The 21,173-nt window shown below is 41.8% G+C and overlaps 1 protein-coding gene across 1 annotated transcript in view; it reads left to right on the plus strand.

Annotated features, from left to right (window-relative positions):
* The first annotated feature begins 5,875 nt into the window (after positions 1 to 5,875).
* Positions 5,876 to 21,173, plus strand: part of ARHGAP28 (Rho GTPase activating protein 28) — a 133,292-nt gene continuing 117,994 nt past the window's right edge. The window contains exon 1 of the mRNA XM_006089268.3: positions 5,876 to 5,893. The gene's annotated coding sequence lies outside the window, so the exon portion shown is untranslated. The remainder of the gene's footprint in view (positions 5,894 to 21,173) is intronic.

The following is a 21,173-nucleotide window of genomic DNA, read 5'->3' on the forward strand; positions in this document are numbered from 1 at the left end:
AAATTCATAATTCAAACTACAACTCAACTCTGACCCTGTTTGGTGGTCTATCACTCTGCCTCCTCTGTTTATTTGGAAAGCGCAGAGTCTTTGTGCACCTGTAGTTCACCTATGTCACTACTCTCCAATGACTTATTTATGTGTATCTACTCACAAATTTGCGAGGCAGATGAAATACCACTGAATTAACCTTCAGCACATTCTAAGAGCAGTTGGTGAACTGCTCTTAGCAGTTAATGAAATAGATATGTTTTTTAATAACCTTAGTATTGTGTATTGAAAACACATGTAATCCTTTCACTTATGACTATTTTCACCATCATTATTATATGCTAATGATATATGTGCTTCAATATGCTAAATAGATGTATGGAAAGCTGCAACAAAGAAACATAGATCCTACCTATTTCATATTACATTATAGAGGAGGAATATATTTTGAATCTCAGCGACTCTTTTATGAAATAGAAATATGATATTTAAAAGCATGGATTCAGGGAGCCAGACTGCCTGGGTTTGAATCCCAGCTTTGCCATGTCCTCGTCTGGGAAGGTTACTACAGCTTGTTTCTTCAACTGTATGATGAAGATGTATCTGAGAAGGCTACAGGGAGCATTTCATGAGTTGGGGTTCTGATGCCTAGAACAGAACCAGGCACATGATACGCATTCCACAGATGTGGGTTGTTTTCTTTCTTTTACATTGGAGAAACAGGTGTGCAGTCAGCGACTGGCTCCATGCTCTGTTATGGGTAGAGTTGGTGCTGACTCCCAGGTCTCCCGTTCTCCCTCCAGTGCTGGGTGCTGCAGGGACACCCAGAGCAGCACTGGGTGGGAAACTAGACTTTCCCTCTACTGTTGCCCTACTCCAGATAAACTGGAAATGCTACTTCTGAGCCTGAATGGCCACTGTCCACCAGGGGGGCGATTTATCAGCCCAGTTCCCAGATGAAGAATCTTTCGCAGGGTTCCCTGTTACTCTGCGCTGAACCAGTTGTCACAGTCCTGTGCTGCTATCCCCTAGCCCCGTGATTCCCAGCATGCAAGAGTGTTCACAGACCCCAGGTCCACAATCCTATAGCTATAATTCTGAAATGCAAAAAGCTCTTAAATCTGAAAAATTTTTGTAACTAATTTGAATGCAAAACTTGTTCAGACCTGAACTTATTTGGTGAAAAAATACCTGAACTGACTGACATGAGAGTGTTTATTGTTTGTATTCATCCCTCATGGTGTGTATATTCATCCCTCACTGCAGACATTCTAATGTTTTTGCCTACAGGATACTGCCTAAATCTCTGATATGTATCTGTCAGGATCTTGGCAGGAAGAGATGGGACACTCAGTAAAGGGAACTGTCTATAAAGGTGTGGGTGGGGTGAGGGACCAATTAGGGATTTTGCAGGAGGGAAGACAGAGGGATTTCTTGATGGACCCAAGCACTGTTACCACCCCTAGATCTGAAGGGCCAGGTAGAGGTAGTGTTACAGGACTCCAGAGAGACCAGCAGGGGAGAGAGCTGCAGTCAGGAACTATGACTTTGTAAAAGGAACCAGACAACAGCAAAACAGCAGAGAAGAAGCCTGGGAAATAAACACCCAACCTGGTTTTCCCTCCTCCCTCTCTAGATCATCTGGTGGCACCTCTCCTTGGGTGCCCCTTTCCTGAAGGTAGAGGCAAAGGAGCTCATGGATGCAGACACCAGGACTAAGCAGGGTAGTGAGGGTAGCAAGTGGGTCTGGAGGGCAAACAGAGGCTATCTTGCATAGAGTATTCTATAGTATGTAATATTAGAGGCCTGGTGCACAAAAATTCGTGCACTCTGGGGGGAGGGGGGATCCCTCAGCCCGGCCTGCGCCCTCTCTCAGTCCAGGAGCCCTCAGGGTATGTCCAACTGATGGCTTAGGCCCATTCCCTCGGGGGGAGCAGGCCTAAGCCTCAGTCCAGCCTCCCTCTGTGGGAGGCAACCAGCGGCCAATCAGGGGATGGCGCTGGTCCTCCATCACCCCTCCATCGACACTGTTCACTGCAGCCACGGGCCCCCTGCTCACTGGAATGCACCTTGGCTGGTCTGGCACCCCCTGCTTGCCAGCCCCGCTCCCCACTGACCCACCTTTCCATTGTTCGGTCGATTTGCATATTATGCTTTTATTATATAGGATGTGCACTCTACCATCTTTATGAAACCTGAAAACTCAAGAATACTTACAGAGTTGTATTTTATTAAGCGTATATCCCCAGTTGAAAAATATTAATACATACATGTGAAAAACTTTTTTTTTAGTTTGCAGTGTCATATAGACTCATGAACCATGTATAATAATAATTCCTTGGCTACTCTGAAAGAACAGAAATATTGCACTAGAGAGTGCTATTTCATCCACTGATTCATTATTAGATTCATATGTTCATTCATTGAACACATATGCCTTATTGATTGCCTACTCTGCAAAACACGATGGGCTCTGTGACATAATGACAAAAATATGACACTAGCCCTCCAATAGCTTACAATGTAAGAAAAGGCACTAACTTGTTGAAAACAGTAATACAATCTTGGGTTGGCAAATAGTTTTGTCTCAAAGTTATCTTGCAGCTGGGGACTCAGTTTTGAAGAATTTTGTGGGCACATCTGGGCTCAGTGGCAAAAACCAGTCTGATGGAATCATTACGTGTGAGGTGGGCACAGGAGCAGAGTGTGTACACACTGCGATCCGGGTAACTGTGCTTTACTCCACGGCAGAATGCTATTATTCCTATCACAGAAGTAAGAGCAATTTTCACAAGAGGCCAGAGGAGGGCTTACTTTGAATTAGGAATACCTGAGAAGCCTTTATGGCAGTGGTTTTCAACCTGTGGGCCACGACTCCTTTGGGGGTCGAACGACCCTTTCACAGGGTTCGCCTAAGACCATCAGAAAACACATATATAATTACATATTGTTTTTGTGATTAATCACTTTTTTAAAATTATGTTCAATTTGTAACAATGAAATTGGGGGTCACCACAACGTGAGGAACTGTATTAAAGGGTCGCGGCATTAGGAAGGTTGAGAACCACTGCTTTATGGGGTTAGATAGAGGGTTCTTTTTTTTTTTTTAAATACATTTTATTGATTTTTTTTTTTTTTTTTACAGAGAGGAAGGGAGAGAGAGATAGAGAGTTAGAAACATCGATGAGAGAGAAACATCGACCAGCTGCCTCCTGCACATCTCCCACTGGGGATGTGCCCGCAACCCAGGTACATGCCCTTGACCGGAATTGAACCCGGGACCTTTCAGTCTGCAGGCCAACGCTCTATCCACTGAGCCAAACCGGTTTCGGCAGATAGAGGGTTCTTAAGGGGAAAATGACAGGCAGGAGCAAAGGCAAACTAAGAGTGCAGGACAGGCTAGTGTGAATGGGCCATAGGGTTTTGGGAGCGAGAAAGTTTTAGGTGACCAAAACATTAATGAGAAGCTGTTCTAACAAGTTCCAACTTTATTTTGTAGTAAGTGGGTTACAGCTGAGGACACTTGAGAAGGGGCGGGCCTGTGCTTTAGGGAAATCACTCTATCAGCACTTGGAATAGGGGCAGGGTTTAAGGGGAGGTGATTGAAAGTAATCGATGTCAAGGAAGGATTGCCATCGCCAGGCAAGAGATGGTGATAGGAGAACAAAGACAGTAGCAGTGGGAATAGGGGGAATGGTTGGCAGACATTTTGAGCAAGGATTGACAGATTTGATAATCGATTGGAGAGAGGAGTCAAAGTGACTCCAGGGTGTGTAAAGCTTGAATATACAGGAGAAGAAGAAGAAGGGTTATGATGCCAAGCGTGAGGGAGTGCTACTGTGGTGTTGGACATCTTGAGGCAGAGTTACGGCCGAAGTGCATTCAAGGAAGTACCCTGCAGGTATTTAAAATTGTGAGTCTGTAGTTTAGAAAAGAAAAAAAAAATTCCAAGGAGAAATCCCATACCCATAAAAAGTTCCACTACTATAATTCCTATGGTAGTTCCAAAATTCGAAAAGCTGTAAAAAGTACACCTTTTAAAAAAAAGTTTGGTGCCAAAACTTATTTGGTGATAAACCTGACCTGAATTGATGTGAGACCAATCATAGACTTTATTGCACTTAGGGTCAATTCTTTTTGCTAAAGAAAATATGTTTAAATACAGAGTGCTGTCACTAATTGTACCGGGCAGAGGGTGTTCTATGTTAAATGGTGCATGCACCACGTTACTTTTAAAATGAAAAAATATTAATAGATTCTGAAATGTCTCTGGTTCCAAGGTTTTAGATGAGGCATTGTGGACATGTATCCATACTTACACTATGTCTTTATTATTTCACATTTTAAGAAAGTATTGTCATAGTTTTAATGTATTTGGCATTAGACACAGTAGGTAAACAGATGTCTCTTTGTGTCTGCAAGTTTTGGGGAATGAAAGAACCTTTGCAGTGCCTTTTCCATACACGGGTGCTTGATAAGTTTCTTTAGTCAAAAAATTCTGGTAATAATCCCTCAGAGAGTTGTTTAAAGAGCTAATGTACAGGGTCCAATACATGAGTATTTTGGTAAATGTTAGTTATTGTCCCACCCTTTCTTTAATCAACAAAACATGTTTTAAAAAAGCATTTTGGGTGAAAAATGTTTTGTTTTCCCAACCTCTGAAATTGCAGTGAAAACAAATGTCTCCCTGGATGGCTGTAAAGGAAGTAGCAGAGAGAACCATGTTTCTTGAGAACTTAGCAGGTCGTTGGTGCTTCTAATGCCCTGAGAAGAAAGAATATTCTTTTCCCCGTTCACAGATGCAGAAGCAGATTCTGAGATGTTAAGTAGCATAACAGGCCATCCCTCAGCCAGGGGTGCACTAACTCCTCTTTCCATTCTACCCAGCTCCCAGGGGAGTGTAAGAGACAGCAGGTAACACACCTTGTCAGGGTGTGAAAGACAGAGTCAAGGTAGGCTCTTTCCAGCCAGCCACCCCCCTCCTCAACCTCCCATCAAGACCTCTGGCAGTAACAAGCTTCAGCTCACGAAGCCTGATTTCCAGGCCAGCTGAAAGCGGTCTGTTCATTTGATCAGGACTGGGAGGAGGAAAGGGATGTGGGAGTGAGGTCAGAGCCTGGTTGTTGTGGCCTTGAGGGCAAGGGAGGGACATGTTCTGCCTGCCGTAAGCGGGAATTACCTGCCCGAAAGGAAAGCAAGTTTATTGTAACTTGACTAAGTACACAGCAACGTAATCCGGCTCTTCCATTTTTGATGTGGATGCTTTAAATGAGAGTCGCATTTTCTTCCTTTCTTCCCAGACCACAAGCGTGGACCTGGCTGCTCTCCGGCTCAGCCCGGCCTCCCGGGCAGGGTTTCTTTCTCTCACTCCGGGCTACCAGGCAGGAAATGTTCCTAGCGATCGGATAAGCCTCCCGGTGGAAGGGGGGAGGTGAGAAAAGGAAAAGGAAAAGAAACAAAGCAAGAAAAAAAATTGACCAGAGCAGCTCGCCCGAGCCCTGAAGGATCACAGCCGGTTTCCAGTTTCCTAGAGACAGGGATCCCACCCCAGCACCTCGTCCTCAGGGCCCCCCACCCCCCCTCCAGGGCTCCGGGGCGTGTTTTGCAATCTATGCTAATAGGGCTGCCCCGCGGGCGGGGCCGGCTGCCCTGACAGCCCGGAGAGAGCCCCCGGGAGCTGGATGGGCCCTGCCTCCCCGCTGGTGACGGGGTCCCGGTGCTGATCCATGCTGGTCCCCGCCTTTGTTCTCGGGCGGGAGCCAGGACATGCGCGGCTGACGATGGAAGTGGAGGACTCGGGCGGCGTGGTGCTGACCGCCTACCACTCGTACGCCCGCTCCCAGCCGCCCAGCTCCGAGCCGCGCTGCGCGCCCCGCGCCGCCGCCAGCCACCCGGGCAGCAGGTACTGAGCCGCTCCGGGGGGGAGCAGGGCTTTCCGGGCTGGGGGGTTCCGGCTGGCCCCGGGGTTCTCTGCCTGGGCATCTCTCCACCATCCCTTGATTGTTGTTGCAAGTTTTGGTGGACAGGGGAGTGAGCCTGCTGTTCTTTGCATTGTTCTTGATTGAAAGTGGGAAGTGCACGAAGTCGCACCCGCCACGGTTGAAGGCAGTGATCCGTAGCAGAGTTGTGTTCTTGAGACAACTTGGTGATAGCAGGCATCTGCCTCGTCTTTGCCAGGTTCACCCGTGGAGGTATTGGAGAATTTTTAAAAAGGCATTTAAAATGAAACACAAGCAGAAAGTAAAGAATTTACAATACATTATCCTAAATCCTCGACTCCTATCCAGAGCTTCTTAGGTAACTCCATGCCACCTGAACGAATGCGTCCTAGATGGAGAGATTCTCCAAAAAGTAAATCTCAGTTGACGTTTATAAACAATTTTATTTATATATATTTAAAAAAAACTTTCAATTGTATAAATACATTGGTATTATTTCATTATTGCTAATATTGACTATTCTTTAAATGCAATTATAACATTTCTTTTGGGTCAAAAGACCTATAACCATCTCATTATGTGCAGTTTAGATGTAATACGTCAGGAATCTGTGTTAAATTAGTCTATCAGTTTCCATCTATTTGATGCAAGATCAAGGCCAATGAAACTTCCATGAAGGAAACCAAAGATGTTAGACTTTTAGGAAGTTTCTGTGGGTAGACAAAGGTAGTTCACTGATAGTAGGATGGTTTGATATCTGACACATATTTAGGGGAAATTTTATTTGTTTAAATGTGGCTATTTTGCAGCTATGGATCCATTGATGGTTCTCTTTACAAGTGGGGAGTTGCAAATTTATTTTGTCATTAATTTTTTCTCATGCTTTTTAGTTATGTGATAATGATTACTTGTTTCCTAATTTAGTGGACTTGTGAGGCTTTCAACAGATTGTGACTTTTATTTCAAGGAATATCTTTTTGGCTAGTATCCATGACAAGAACAAAATGCCTTGGCATGAGATATGTTTTGGGCTTGACTAACAAAGAAAATATTGTTTTTTCCAAAAAAGTGCAGGTTGAGTAAAATCTAATTTTTATATATAAAGACAATGAGAAAATAACATTTTCCTTCCAGTCTTAGGGGCTGTGCACATTATTTTAAAGCTGCTTGAACATACACACTTGCATTTGTCTTTAGGGTGTTTTCTAAGCATAATCATTGACTCTAATTACTCAAATTATGAATACTAAATAGATGTGAGTGATTTGATGAGAAGCTGGGGACCAGGTTTGTGCATTTTTAGATACAACTTGGCGGTAGGAAGCATATGCCTCATCTGGGATAGCTGTCCTGTCTATAGCTCCCAGCAGCTGTCCAGGAGCAAGAGCCAGATTGTGCCATTTGGGCTACTTGAAACTACATCCGTTTCCAAAGCAAACTGGAGGACAAGTTCCATTAACTCAGCATGTGGTCTTATGGAATGATAATACATGAGAGCAGAAGAGTTGTGTGTCAGAGCTAGCTAGCGTTTTGCCACGCCAGTTGCCAGTTAGATTTATGTTGCTCCAAGTTTGCATTTTTGGTGACTGCCCTGTACCCTCTCTGTAGGGACCTTTGTGCCACTCACCCTCTGATGCAGGAGATAGACGACCCCTGCCCCTGTTGCAACTAAATGACTAGAGAATGGCTTAATTCCTTGGTTCCCAGTAACAGCAATCAAAAGGGGGCTCCTGTCTTTAGTGGAGCCAGAGGACATCATCAATCATGAGTCAGATAACAGAAATAATCAAGCCCAAGTTATTAACCTTTGACTCACTAACTACTGATCAATACTTCCTTTCAAGCCAAGGAGCAAGATCTTATTGTTCTCCTTATGAAGAAAGCTCTCTCTCTCTCTCTCACTCGCTCTCTCTCTCTCTCTGACCCTTTTCTTTAAATTGCTTACATATGTGTGACATATTTGTGGAGTAGTGACCAGTATGGCACTAGGAAGCATGGACTATTGTATCTAACTTCCTAAGTTTCATTCTTTAGCTCTGGGCGGCATGGGCTCAATTCAAAGCAAACCATCTCCTTATTTTCCAATCCTCCACTCCATCTGACTTTATGTGCTTTTGTTTTCGTTTGGCCTGTTTCTCCCACGAAAATATTATCCTCTGTTGCTTCTCTCTCCCCTTTCTCTTCACTATTGTATCCCAAGTGCCTAGAGCAGTGTCTGGCACATTGTAGTAGTTCAGTAAATATTTGGTGAATAAATTAATGAATTCCTACCACAAATATAAAATGGCAGGGGTTGTAACAGCAGAAGGCAACCTTTTTGCACCTACTATGTGCCAGCAGCACATTAGGGATTAGGTATTCAAAGATAAATGAAACCAAGTCCCTTTACCTTTCAGACCACTAGGATTTTTAGAAAAAGTTTGAAATAAGCAGTAACATTTCAAAATCAAGACATAAATCTAGACTGCCACTTTGAGAGAGAGAGAGAGAGAGAGAGAGAGAGAGAGAGAGAGAGAGAGAGAGAAACAGAGAAAGGAGAGAAAAGAGAGAAAATCAAATGATTCAGCAGCTCAGGCCTCCACTGCGCCTGCCAGCACTCGCTGAAGCTGAGTAAAGGCTGCTCAATCGCAAGCTTCTCCCTGTTAATCTTCAACACTGAAGCAGGGTGTCCACTGCAATTTCTTTCTGGCCTGCCCATTATGTTTTATTAAAGTAAGTATCCAGTATAGAGCACCAGTTACTCAGGCTTGGGTCAGACTCCACCTACACCCTTTACTACCATGTGGCCTTAGGCAACTTGCTTCAGCTGCTTGGAATAGTGTCTGACCCAAGGAAGCATCTAATAGTTAGCTGTATTATTACTATTACCACTTTTAACCACAGTGTTGATGTAAGGAGAAGAGTAAGATAGTCTTGGTACCAATCCCTACAACTTGCTCATGCAGGAAAGAGATTCAAGAATACTAAGTATTTGTTGGGAAGAGAAGTAATTCTTTATCTTTTTTTTTTTTTTTTTAACATTCTGTCCTTTACATTTTATCCTGTAAAGAAAAACGAGAATGAAGGCTTATACATTCTCAGTTCTGTTACAACAAATGGTTGGAATTGTCTTTAGAATCATGTGCCTTTTATAGAGACTAAGCTTCTACACCCTCATTCATAGTCCACGGTGAACATGTTGACATACATACAAAATAACTTCACTTACAAAGTGAAAAGTAGCTGAAGAGAAAGCTGAATATCTTGTTTCAAAGATCTTCTAAGCTATATACAGATAAGATATACCACATTTTTCTGTGAAGGTGTAGTGTTAAATGGCCATGAGTATTTCTTATGTTTATCTCATTATGCCATAAACTTCCTGAGAGAGGATAAAAATAGAAGAAGAAAAGAACCAACTCTTCCCCAAAAACAAACATAGAAGCTAACCAAGGTTATCCTGGGCATTCTAATTCTACAACAATGTTAAACTTTTGTAAAGGGGATGTGGTTTCCTCATATCATAACTAGAATGAGAATGATTCTATTAAAATGAAAATGATGACTGGAAAGTAACGATTTTGTAGAAAAGACCAAGTTTAGGAACTTTTAATGACATGTTAATTGGTACTTTCCTGGATTGAAATTAGTTAAAAGACATTTCTGTGAGCTTATGGGCATATACATAAGCACAGCAGTTGGACTTTATCTAGAGGATTCAGAAAGAATAAGGGAAATAGGAGTCTTAAGAAAGAAGATATTTATAGGTCACTATGTTAGGGTGAAATCAGAGTTTGTGTCTCCGGTTTCTCTTTACAGTGGGCCCCTGCTGAGTGGGGTGCCTCCCTGCGTAGAGCGAGTGGAAAACATCTGGCACATTTCCTTTGATCCTGTCGTTTGCCCAAACATTTGGCCAGTTGCTTTGTCCATTTTTAACCTACTCCGTCCTCCCTGGTCATTAATCCTTCATGTGTCCACAAAATTTAGAGAACTTAGGATGTTACAGAGTCACTTTCATGAGGATAAAGATGACAACTTTTTCTTAACTTTTATTTTGACACAATATTAGACTTACAGAAAACTTTCACAGGTAGTTCAGTGAGCTCTGTGTAGGCTTCTCCCAGCTTCCTCTATGTTAATATTTTGCAAAACCACAGTTCCATTATAAAACTGAAAAATGAATACTGGTAAAATGCTATTAACTAAACTGTAGACTTTATCCTGGTTGCACCAATTTTCCACTAGGATCGGAATTCAATTCTGTTGTAGAATTGAATCCAGGATGGATTGACTCATGCCTCCCAAACCTCCGCCAATCTGTGACGGTCAGTCCATGTCTTTTATGACGTTGGCGCTTTTAGAGTACTGATTGGTTGTTTCGAAGAAGTCTCTCAACTTGGATTGGTCTGATATCCTTTCGTGATTAAACTGAAGATATGCATTTTGGGTGAGAATTCTGCAGAATGATGTTGGGCCCTTCTCAGTAACATCATATCAGGGGTACGTGATGTCATATGTCTCACTAATGTTGATGTTAACTTCGATCACCTGCTTAAGGTGATGTCAGCGAGGGTTCCCTATTGTAAAACTATAATTTTCCTCTGTGTGATTAATATATGAGAATGATCATGGGGGAGTTACTGTACATCTTTAAAAAGTCAACCAAATAAATGTAAAAAGGCATAATAGTCATTTAACCTACTTTTCCCCCCACAGTTTTGTGATAGAATGGTTTACTTTTTTTCTGGTCTGAGTTTGTGAAACCTATAAAAAGAAATTCTCTAATTTTCAAAGTTTCATCATTCTTTGGAAGGAAAATTTTATTATTGGATTAAAAGAAAACTAATCACAAAGATGCTAAGTGAAATTCTGCATCAAGAGGGTAGTTATTAGCTCTGGGCAGTTCTGCTTAGTGGTTTGATTCCTGGTCAAGGGCATGTACCTCCTATCTCGGTTGGCTGCGGGCTTGATCCCTGCCCAGTTAGGACACATGCAAAAGGCAACCAATCACTGTTTCTCTCTCACATCCAATGTTGTTGTTTTTTTTTCTCTGTCTCTCCCCCTCCCCCTCTCTCACTCTCTCCTTCCTCCACTCCACTCTCTAAAAAATCAATGGAAAAAATACCCTTGGGTGAGGATAAGGGAAAAAAGAGGGTAGTTGTTAATCTCACGTTGCTGGGGTCTCTTAGTGAGGCCATGGAGGCTTTCTGTTTTCTTAGAGCTGTTTCTCCTGATGGAAAACATTTTTCCCTTCTAGTGTTCCTTGAACATTTGCAAATGTGTTATAATGAAAGCAAACATTCTAATATGCGTATGATCAACATTTCTTCTCATTCCCTCCTTATACCAAACTATTTCATTTCTAAAGTAACTTCTGTTCTCTGTTTTCTCAATGTATGGTCTCTATATATTAGTTCCAGCAAAGAATAAAAGTGAAATGTTTTGTAGCATAGCAAAGGGAATAAAATGTTTCTTTGGCGCACATTTTGGGAATAAAGTTTATCCATTTAAGCAATGGAGTGTTTGTTTTGCCTTTAAGTCTCTTTGTATGAAAAGTCAGACGTAGCCTTAAATAATGTAGAAATGACCCATTTTTAATGACTCATTAGTAAGACAGTGTGGTTTCTAGTGCTGTAGTAAAGGCATCTATTTCGATGTGTAAGTTTGCTTGCCTTAATAGTAAATAGCTTATGTTGGTGCAGTGTTTTATTTCTTATGTATTTTAAGTATTATCTATCATTGTTGTTTTCCCCTTATTTTTAGGCAGTCCTGAAAGCCTTTGGCAGTACTCTGTTCTTTCTACTATGGCTATTTTTAACATGCTTTGTAATCTACTTTTGATTAGATAATTAAGCTTGTTAGAGCTGTGTAAAGAAAATGCTGTTCAAAGGACTAAAATGTGTAATTTAACAAAAGATTTTGATAGCATTTATGTCGGTTTCTTTGAGTTTTTTGGTTTGCTGGTTTGCTTTCAGTTTCTTGCTATGCTCTGGTTACTTGGGTTAGTGAGTTTCAGATCATGTGTCATTCTTCATCCCATGAAGTTTCATGTGTCCATTTCTTTGTGATTACTAGAGGTGTACATCAAAACAAAATAATAAAGTTGCTTTATTCTCTAAGATGGGAACTAAAGAAAGCAGTAGATTGTTTTATTGTGTTTTCATCTTCTTAAATATCTGGGGGTTATGAGACATTCTTCGAGTATCAAATGTGTTAAATCACTCCTCGCTAAATGAATATTTTTGATAAAACTATCCTTTTGACAGGCAGTAAGTGCCAAGTAATTCCAAGGGTGGGAGAACATGCTCTAAGTGTCACTTAGAGAACCAGCTGAGTGTCTCATGTTACTCTTAAAACTAATTAAACCTGTGCATTCCACTTCTGATCCTGAACAGATGAGGACTGCACACAAACACACAATACAAAGGACAGGAAAGAGAATCGGAAATCAGAGACAGAGTAGTATGTAGTTGTTTTGAAATTGTCAAACACTTGAGATTTATTTGTACTATTTTAGTAATTCTAAATTGTGGTACTGATTATCTTTTATGTATAAGAGATAAGTCTTTACATCTCTATCTGTATATCTGTAATGTATAAGGAAGATAATCCCTTTGACATTTCCTGTTCAGTATTCATTTATGAAATCAATTTAGAAAACACTGGCCATTGCATTTATGTTTCTACAAAGATCCCAAAAAAGGATTTTATCTTTACAGATCAGTAGAGAAATTTGACAGGTGTTTAGAAAAAATGTTAAGCGTATTAAAATGACATTATAGCTAATAATATGATATTTGATGTCTTTCCTTCCCACTTTCCCCTATCTTCATTACCACACTGAAAAATTCACACAGTAGATGAAATTAACATGTCAATGGTTGGGACTAAACCCATATTTAAGTGGCAGGAGATAAAATGCAAAACAAAAGAGAATAAACATAGTCAAAGAAGTAAGGACTAAACTTCTGAAGAATTCCTTAATCCTAGTAGCCAGAAGAGTCTTCATCTGCCATAACAGTAATCATTTGGTAATTAATCATGCACTGTCTGGTGGTGTCTGCTTTAAAAAGAAGGCCTCGTTTTATTGATACCTTAACTGAGCTTGACATACAAGACTTCATTTAGTCCTTACAACAGTCCTATAGCAGGAAGGAACTGAGGCCCAAGATCACACAGTGAGGTAATGAGACAGCCAGGATTCCCTCCCAATCCTTCCAAAACTGGTGCTTTTTAACCTGTTATTTCAATATTGAAACATTACTTAATATATTATGTATTTAGTATTTTTCTGCCTGAATTTTGTTGTAGGTTTATTGAGAGCAGGGTCAGTATTATTGTATCCCCCTTAGCAACCAGCATCAACAACTTCCACATGGTAGATGTTATAAATGCTTAGTTTTGGTTTAGTTTTTCCTTTTGCAATCATTCCTACTTTGTTTTAATGAAATACACATGAAGTAGGTTAAGTGTGAGTGCATATAAACAGTTTATTAGAAAAATGTTATCACTTGAAAGAAGTGCATTTACAAGATTATTATTTTTTTAATTTTAAAAACGATTCTTGCCCTTCATGCAGTCTTATTTAGGTAAGAATATTTTAAAATAGACAGAATGTGCTAGAGAAGTCATTCAACTTGACCAAGAAAGTGAGACCCAAGCAGTCAGTAACAGGGAATCTTCCTTTGGCTTTTTTGGGCAGAAGCAGAGAGGGCAGCTCTTAATCCTTTAATCCTTAGGTTTATGTTCTTAGTAACTAGCTCTTAGAATTTTTCATTTTAGTTTTAATAATTGCTTTCTTTAGCCACTAAGGTAGATTTCTGTGGTTAAAAAAATGTATATTTTGCTCTGTTCCTTGCAATATGACTTATAACATAAGAATTCTTAATGTATGTTGAGAAAACACTCCATAAGAATTAGTGGGGCCTTCTTCTCTGTCTCCCAGTATTCATAAACATCAATGAGAGAGAAACATCAATCAGCCGCCTCCTGCACATCTCCCACTGGGGATGTGCCCGCAACCCAGGTACATGCCCTTGACCGGAATCGAACCTGGGACCCTTCAGTCCGCAGGCCGACGCTCCATCCACTGTGCAATATGACTTATAACATAAGAATTCTTAATGTATGTTGAGAAAACACTCCATAAGAATTAGTGGGGCCTTCTTCTCTGTCTCCCAGTATTCAGTCAGGTTTTTACCTTATCTCTACATGAAACCAACTGAAGGATAGGACCAAGCCAGGTCCTATCCTTCAATTCTGTTCTAAGTCTTGCTCAGAAATTTAGGGTCAGATAAGATAGGTTGTGGCCATCTGGACCCATGAGCCATCTCTAGTCTCTCATAAGCCTGGGCACAGTTCTTATCCATCAGTGACCTTGGAGCCATGAATAATGCCACACCTAGATGGGGCTTCAAGGGTTTCTGTTTAGAAAACAAACCCAGGGCCCTTTATAGTCTGGACTTGAATCTTCTGGAGAAGTCAGAATCAGAATGGCCTCTAGGCTCTGGGCACTTGTTTATTTTTTAAGGTATTCATTTTGATAAACTTTGGTTCTCAGGGCACCAGAGCTACAGAGATTGGACAGTTATTTTAGTTATATGTAAACAGAGCGGTCTGGCTCCTCTGCTAACTGCCATGTCTTCAGAAGTCTTCTCTAACTGTTCTTATCAGCCAGGTTGCTCGGAGTGTGTTGTCAATGGGAACTGGGCATCATGAAAATACAGTCATGAGTGAGGACTGCAAGGAACAACCTCTGTGATGCATCTGGGAAGAGAGTATGGGAAAGTGCCTCGCTGGAGCCTCAGAAGGAAGAACCAGTTGTTGAGCCAGGCTCTGACTACCGTCTGCTGCCCCCTGGTCACCAGCTCCCCTTACCAGGGGACTGAGGCCCACAACATGGTCCAGTGTGTTCTGGAAGCAGCCAGGCCAACAGCAAGGAGATCATGGATGAGGGGAAAACGGGCTTTCTCACTGGGAAGCAATAAGAACGAGCATAGAACTAGAGAAAAGGTGGTGGTGAGAATGGCATTTCCTTAGCTTCCTTTCAAATACTATTACAACTACCCGTGCACATTATCTCCTTAAGTTTGACGTGGAGAGTCTGGAAAACACACTGGCTGCAACTCCTCATTGGAATCTTAAAGGAAAACATGTGCTGACCTCAATAGAGTAAGCAATTAAACGGGGAAAAAGCTGACTAAGTTTCCGCACATTCTGTTTTGGAAACCAGAGGATGGCTGGCCCTGTGATTTTTAACATACCACAACCTAACTTCTTTGCCTCCTCATTTGTAAAGCTCAGTGATTACGAGGTTGACTTGGCAACTGTTTTTATGAAATCTGAATTGTGCTTAGTTGCCGAAAGATGGGCTCTAGAGAACGCCCACCTCGCCCAGTGGCTGGAAGCGTGTGTGGAGCTGGAGACAGCAGGCCAGGCCGTGCTCTGCCTGTTCAAAGCTGTGTCATCCTCTGTGGGGCAGGGAGTCAGCACCAGCTAAAACAACATGAGTCATTGCTTAGAAGCAGCCCCAGTGAAGCTGATTCTGATTACACCAGTCCGAAACAAACATGAAAGTCCTTTTATCCAGACTAGAAAGTTCTTGTGAGAGTTAAAAAATTAGCAACAGTTCTCTTATAGTTCGTGGAAGTTGCTACTCGGAGGACTTTCTTATGTCTTAAGAAGGAGCTCTCTTCAGCTAACCACATTTTACCCAGTTTATTCTCTCTTCTGTCTCTTCCCTTCCCCTCCCTGCTCATACTGGATTCAGATCATTGCTGTTTTAATCTGGCTTCAACACTATTGGGTTAAAGTCTATAAAATAAAATTGTAATGCTGTAACTGATCATTCTGTTCCAGGTTCCCCCAGTTTCTGGGGTATAAAAGATGGTTTTAAGCAGGACCATGACTTGAGGGTAGAGAAAAAATTTAGAGGGCTAATGCCATTCTTCAAGGAAAGGTGATAAGGGCCTAAACTAGGGTCCTGGGAATGTGAGTGAAGGAATAATAGGTTCTGTGGGAGAAACAAGCAATGAAGTTGGTTTGATTTGGTGATGAAGTGTCTACTGGGGACTAGGAGAAATAACTTGGGTTTCTGTTTTGGAGTGGTATTAATTAAAATTGAGAATTCTGGTGGATGAGTATTTCATAGATGAAGTCACTGAGGCATAGCGAGGTTATGCAACATTGCAATCCGTTTAGTAACTGGTGAGCCAGGATTCAATAAAATCAGGTAATTCCAGTCTGAATAGAAAAGAGTGATGCTATTTGGTTCATTAATTCATTTCTTAATTCAGCAGATGATCTTGGATGACCTACTTCACGGGTCAAAAACTAAGGCATCTCCAGTTGCCAGGCCAGGAACGTATTGTGTGAAGCCAGCCAGGTACAGGACATTGGAAGTGGTAGGGTCTGTGCACAACAGGAGGCCTCAGGCTTCATTTAAAGGAGGCAGCTACTCCTTACCTCCAGCCAGCTGTTTTCACGTGGGTTCTGTATTATCAGATTTTCCAGTGTGTCAAGAGAAGCTGACTTTTATTGGAAATCTTTCAATTTGGGAGAAGTGTCTAGGAAGAGTTGAGTTCTAGACATGCTGTGTTGGAGACAGCTGTGATACCTCCAGCAGTTAGGAATTTGAATGTAGTTTCAGGAGAATGATTTGGGGGCAAGTATGGATTTAGAAGTCTTCAACACAAGTGTAGATGGGATGCCCATGGGAAAGGTAAGAAGAAAACGGGAGGACCAGGAACTCCAGCACTTAAAGAGTTGGTGGAAGAGTCAGCAAGGAGGAGCTGGCATAGAAGAAAAGTCAGAGGAGAGGAGAGTCTGAGACACCAGAGGAGGAAGGTGAATGAGCAGGATTATCAGTCAGTCTGTTCTTACTACGAGTTGATGTACTGATTCCCTCGGGTGGAAGGGTTCCCAAACCTCAGTAATGAGAGCTATAACAAGTTCAAAGAATCATATTTTTTTAAAATATTTTAATTGATTTTAGAGAGGAAGGAAGAGGGAGAGAGAGATAGAAACATCAGTGATGAGAGAGAACCATTGATTGGCTGCCTCCTGCACACTCCCAATTGCATTGAGCCTGCAACCCAGGTATGTGCCCTGACCTGGAATCAAACCGTGACCTCCTGGTTCATAGGTCGATGCTCAACCACTGAGCCATGCTGGCCAGGCAAGAATAATTTTTGAAAGTCCAAATGGGCTATGACTTTTCTGTATGAAAAATTGGCACTAGAGGAAAATCCTAGCACTTTCCTACTGCTAATCACTTTAATGACTCTAATTTAAAAGGTAAAAAGAAGTATTTTACTTCCCTTTCCCGGATTTTAGTGATTTTATTAGCATAATAATTATTCCACTTCTTCAGTTGTTTGTTTTTTAATATTTTGTTTGCTCTTATGACATTTGGAAACTTCTGAAATACTTATCAAACCTCACCAGAACCACCTGTGATTTTGTGGGAAAGCAGTAATACCCATTTACTAGTAGATTTATGACATAAAAGCATTTTCATACCTACAAGTTAAAACTTGGTTCATATATCAAAAATTATTTATAACTTTGCTCAGATACAATTTTTTTTCAGTGTATTTAACACACCTTTTTCTATGAACAAGGAAAACAAAGGAATCTATTTGTTGGGTTCTACATAAAATCTATTCTCCCTGCCTGAGTTTAGAATCAACTGAACGGAGTCAGGCAATGGAAATCAGAAGAGCACCTTTCTTACAGATCAGGTAGGTTGGAGAACATGGCTTGGTGTTTGCAGTAGACTTCACCTCTGACCTACAACACAGGCCTCCTCACCAACACAGACCCCTCTGGACCCACAGTGAGGCAGAATGCAGTCCTGGACAGATGAGTTCTGCCCAGCTCTTTCTCCAAACGCCCAAATCAGGTACATCACTCCTTCTGCCCTAGGGATAAACAATCCAGATGGAAGGAGTAAAGCAGGTTTTTCTGGTGGAAGCCTTTCCACACAGAAGCCTGTGGTCAGGGAAGTGGAGGCCCCTCTATAACATTCTCTACTGCCTTATCTCCTGTCCAGTTCATCCCGCAAGGCAGGTCCTATTACCCCACTGGGCTCAGACCCAGGTCATAGGATTTCAGAACAGTGACTTTCACATTACCCTGGGAGGCTATGCCCCCGAGGTCTGGGGTTAAATGAAATAATCCCATTTAAATTCATTGGGTAGGCAGTTAGGGAAGAGGCAATAATGAAATAGTCAACAAAAGGCACCTTTCTGGCTAGACAGACAAGGAGACCTAGACAAGGTTACAGTGGTGCTACCAAATGGTTGCTTGGCTATGGCAAGTCATTGCATTCTTTGATACTTAGTTTCTTCCTTTGTACATCCAGTTTAGCAAATCCTGCCATTCTACTCCTTAGACCAGGGCTGGGGAGCATCTGGCCCAGAGGCCCCGTATAAGGCCCGTGAAATCATTTGTTCTGGCCTTGCCAAGGCATTAGGGGTGAGTTAATTCAATGTTTGACCAAATAGAGCAGGCTACTTTTTAAGTTGATAATTTTATGTGTTCCTTGAATGATGTTATAAACATCCAAATGGCCCTGGGCAGAAAAAAGGTTCCCACTCCTGACTTAGAGGATTAAATGAGCTAATTCATAAAAGCACTCTGAAGCAGCATCATGTTATAGTAACAAAATGACCGTTATTATTTGGGATGAAAGTATTATTTAAGTGATTTTAAATAATAGGGAAACCAGACTGTTTTTCTGAATGTTTACTTTTAAAAAGCAGATGCTTTAGAGCCTAGCAGAAGTGGATTTAAATCCCAGAGCCGCCCACTCATCACCTGCGTAAACTGGCCAGGTATTTGATCTTTCTGAACCTTGAAGAGGATCAGAATGTGCCACCCCAACATGTGCCACTTTGGCAGAAAGGTACTTTTGAGGTGAAGGCAATTGGCAGTCAGCAGATGCAGGAAGAGTTCTCTGCCCTCCCTTCATTGCCTAAAAGCAGGACATCAATTCCCTCTGAGGAAGGTGTCCCTCCCCCCAGTAGGGAGAGAAGAATGACTCCTATCACATCAAAGATGGACATGATGAGCTTGCGTAAACAGGACTTACCAAAATAGCCCTTCGCTTGTTTCTCCCACATATTTCCTAGTCATTTCCCCACAATTTATCATCCCTTGAAGCCAAATATCTCCCTTAAGAAGCACACAACAGCTTCTAAGTATAACTACTTCTTTGAGTTTTACTTATTTTCTGTAAGTTCCTGTGCATGTAAGTATTAGTAAAAATGGCGTGCCTTTAAAAAAAAAGAGAGAGAGAGAATTCTGGTGGATGAGCAAATTGTGGGTGGGGAGATGAGTTTAACACGTGGAATCCTGAGCTAAGTGTGTATGCCCAGCAGGTAGTTGGATATACAATTAGAAACCGGAGGGAGATCAAGGCTGAAAGTTCTCAGCTCTATTCACAGGAGACTTCAGCATTTGGGAGATAGATACTACTGGGACCTGGTAAGATCTGGCAGGAGAGCATAGAGTGTCTATAGAGGCAGCAGTGGAACAAAAGCGAAACCTGGAGCAGGAGCAATGTCAATCAGGGAAGGGAAGAGCATCGAGAACCTTTGATGGAGACCAAAAGGATAGTAGCATTCTAGAAGCCAAGGCGTTAGATTCAGAAAGAGTGGACAACCATATCAAGAGTAGCTAATGACTGCCCTGGCCAGTTTGGCTCAATAGATAGAGCGTCAGCCTGCAGAATGAATGATCCTGGGTTCGATTCCAGTCAAGGGCACATGCCTGGGTTGCGGGATTGATCCTCAGTGTGGGACGTGCAGGAGGAGGCAGATCAATGATTCTCTCTCATCACTGATGTTTCTATCTCTCTTTCCCTCTCTCTTCTTCTCTGAAATTATATATTTTTAATATATACATATATATGTATACATATTAAAAAAAGAGTAGCTAATGAGTAATAAGGTGAAGACTGAATACTGTCCACTGGACTTGTAGCATGGATAGCAATGAAGATCTTTGCTAGCATGTCTTTAATAGAGTTGTAGAGGGGGAAGCCAGTTTGAAGAGTGTGAGGTGAGGAAATAGAGGCAGCAAATAGAACCTATTATAAAATTTTAGCTTTTGAGAAGGTGAAGAGAGAGAAAAGGCAAACTGAAGGGGGAGATTTTAAAACTTACCAAAAACTATAAATCTGATAAAGTCATGAAAGAAATCTAGCATTTATAAAATGTAAGACTTACCCGGGCTGGTGTGGCTCAGTGATTGAGCATCTTCCCATGCACCAAGGAGTCTCTGGTTGATTCCTGGTCAGGACATATGCCTGGGTTGTGGGCTCGATCCCCAGTAGGGGGCGTGCAGGAGGCAGCCGCTGGATGTTTTTCTTTCATCGATGATGTTTTCTATATCTCTCTCCCTCTGCCTGCCTCTGTCTCTCTAAAAAAAAAAAAAATCAATAAAAACATATACAAATTTAAAATGTAAGACTTAAACACATTTAATCCTCTACTTAAATTCTTTGATAATAAGGTTCTTGCATATAGGATGAAACTTTTTCACTAGTCCCATAATAGTATATGAGCATTGTTAGGACCAAAACATGGCTATTTCCTTCATTGCTGTATCCTCAACCACCTTCCCCCTCCCCCATTAAAGGGCCTGGCACTCAATAGTCTTAACAAATGGTAGCTGAATAAACATAGTGGTGGCTGAAATGTGGAAATGTGACCTCTCCTTGGGTTGAGAAGCTATCAGAGAAGTCTTCAAAATCTGAGCATCACTTCCTTTGTGAAGTCTTTCCTGACTGCCTCCCACTTCAGTCTAAGTTGGCCTCTTCCATCTTTGTGTCTCCTCCACTTCATACATTCCTCTAGTATTGCATGTATCTCACTATGTGTTTGTATAGCTGACTTCTCTAAGCAGTTTGCTGACACCTAGGACCATGTCTTATTCATCTCAGTATCCCTGGCTAATTCCATGCCAGGTACATATATGCTTATTGAGTAAATGAACAATTCATTAAATAGTAGTGAAGGTAATAATCTATATATATAAAAGCCAAGTGACTGAAACAATGAAACGAAAGAAATGACCAGAATGACCAGAAGGACCGGTTGCTATGACGCGCACTACAGTGACCAACCAGCCCGATCAGACCCCGATTGGCACCCCCAACCACCTGTGGCCTCTCCCCTTGGCTGGCCCTGTCCCCAATCAGACCCTCCCACACAAAATGGTGGCGGGGCCTGCCAGCCAACCTCCCGCATCCCTTCACCC

Source organism: Myotis lucifugus, unplaced genomic scaffold (genome assembly GCF_000147115.1).
Source record: "Myotis lucifugus unplaced genomic scaffold, Myoluc2.0 scaffold_58, whole genome shotgun sequence".
Taxonomy (NCBI): domain Eukaryota; kingdom Metazoa; phylum Chordata; class Mammalia; order Chiroptera; family Vespertilionidae; genus Myotis; species Myotis lucifugus.